This window comes from Cebus imitator, unplaced genomic scaffold (assembly GCF_001604975.1).
Source record: "Cebus imitator isolate Cc_AM_T3 unplaced genomic scaffold, Cebus_imitator-1.0 Scaffold370, whole genome shotgun sequence".
NCBI classification, from domain to species: Eukaryota; Metazoa; Chordata; class Mammalia; order Primates; family Cebidae; genus Cebus; species Cebus imitator.
In genome coordinates, this window is record NW_016107685.1 from 1,360,240 (window position 1) to 1,362,902 (window position 2,663).

Consider the following 2,663-nt stretch of genomic DNA (forward strand, 5'->3'; position numbering starts at 1 on the left):
CCTAGTGTAAGGACTGATTACGTATAGTTCTGCTGTGGGTTTTTAAAGCCCCTTTGTGATGCCCTTCATTAAACCATTCAGTCCTGATGGCCTCATGGTTCCTGTCACTGCTCCACATCCAGGTTCTCTCCTCCAAAGAGCTGATCCTCAAGAGTGGATTCATCCATATTTTCCTGAAGCTTCCCCTCAGTTCATGGTCTAGAAGATGTTTTCCTCTGACTGACCGAGCAATTTATAGAGAATATCTTAGGTAGTCGTGGGATGCAGAGTCCTGTGCTACACACATTGCTTTGTTCGGAGTTTTCTAGAGATAAAAATAGGAGGTCAGGTATGGTGGTTCACCCCTGTAATCTCAGCACTTTGGGAGACCAAGACGGGTGGATCACTTGAGGCAAGGAGTTCGGGACCAGCCTAGACAACATAGTAAAACCCTGTCTCTACTAAAATACAAAAAAACTATCCAGGTGTGGTGGTACACACCTGTAATCTCAGCCACTCTGGAGGCTGAGGCACAAGAATTGCTTAAACCTGGATATCGAAGATTGCACCACAGCACTCCCGTCTGGGTGACAGAGTGAGACTATGAAAAAAATAAAAATCACTTAGTCTTCACCAAAAGGACACTTAGAATATTTTTTCCAGGCTTTGAATTTTATTGTAAATTAATTTTAATTACCAGTATATGGATAGCATATTCAAGGCATATTCTCTTTTGTTATCTATTGAATTTCTTAACATCCTAGTTGCATATTTACATAACTACTATTTCCAATGTACAAATAAAAAAATAGGGAGGTTAGGTAAATTGCAAAGGACACTCTTCTGTCTTTTGGGCTGCAGCTGACCAAAATAGAGCACACATTGTCAAGCAAAATGGGAACTTATAGGATAGAAGGAAAGAATTAGAAACTAAACTGTAGGAAGGACAAGGATATTAGACTATAGGAAGGACTAGAACTAGCATCCTCCATCTGTCATCTCTATTTTCAATGTGGTATTTTTATATCATGCTAAGATTGGCTTTCTCTATAGCCTGGAAACAGGTTTTTAGTTTTACATTTTGAAAATTTTGTCCACTGGAGAGTGACACTCTAAAAATTTTAGGGAAGGATCTCTTGGCTCAGCTAAAGTCAGGTTTCTACTCCTAATCCAGAGTGCTGTGATGAAGAGTGGGATGCCATTACACAGACATGGTAGCTCCCTGTCAACCAAATGAATAGGGAGGGTGTTTTTCAGAAAAGGAGAGCAGGGCAGATAGAAGCTCCCAACGATAGTCAAGTGCCAAATCAGAGGGAGAATCAGGTGCAGGATCTAGATCTGATTCTGAGAGACCCCTGTATTCAGATGTATTTATGTGTTTACTGTCTAGATTCTCTTTTAGCCTATAAACAGTGTGAGGGCGAGGTCATGGCTTCTTTGTTTGCTACTATATTTCCAGCATTTCACACTCAATAAATAAATACATTTTGAAGAAGTGACTTCAAAAGATAGCCTAGAGTTGCTTTTTTTTTTTTTTTTCTAAACTAGCTTATTGTTTTTATCTGGAAATTTTTGAGTCACAATTCATAAAAATACGCAGTCTTAAGAAAAGAATCTGTTATTCTTCCACAAAAATGTATACAATTTTAAATAATTTCTGATCTAGATAAAAGATATCTTACTGAATATGTTTTAGTTTTATGGATTTCTTTGTAAGATTAACATTATTTCATAAGAAACTTCTGTGATTATAAAGGTCTGCAGACGTAATGCATTTAATCTTGTGAGTACTGATGCAATGAACATTTTTCTAAATAAATTTAGAAAAATTTAGATTATTTAGATTATTTTCTTTAGATCAGTATTCATGATAAATTTACTAGTTTCATTGATTTCCTTTATTTTTCTGTTTTCTACTTCATTGATTTCTATCCTGTTTTTATTACTTCCTTTGCTATTTTTTTTTTAAAGACTTATCCTTCTGCAATAGAAGTATATGGTTTGTCCTGAAAAAGTATTCATGTGCACTTGAAAAGAATCTATAGCCTGCTGTCATTGGATGAAATGTTCTATATATGTCAGTTATGTCAAGATGGTTGATAGTGTTTGTGGCTCAAACCTTTTAAATTCTCACTGATATTCTAGTATGTCAATTATTGAGAGTGGCATATTAAAATGCCAGCTATTATAGTTGAATTGTCTGTTTCTTCTTTCAATTATGTAAGATTTTGTTTCATACATTTTGGGGCAATGTTTATACATTTTATAATTAATGTGTCTTTACTTATTGACCCTTGAAAAGTAAAATGGCTCCAGAAATATTTTGTGTCTTAAATCTATTTTATTTGATATTGATATGGTAACTTCAGAATTCTAATGATTATTGTTCACATAGCTTATATATTTCTTTTTCTTTCAAACTACTTTTACTTTTCAACCAAAATGACTCCAGAAGTATTTTGTGTCTTAAATCTATTTTATTTGATATTGACATAGTGACTTCAGCATTCTAATGATTATTATTCACATAACTTATATCTCCACTTTCTTTTCCTTTCAAACTATTTTTACTCTTCAACCAAAGTGCTTTTGGTTGGAGTGTTTAGTCCATTCACATTTAGTATTATTGTCAGTATGTCTGGATTTACATCTGCCATTTTTTTTTTTTTTTCATGTCTTTTTTT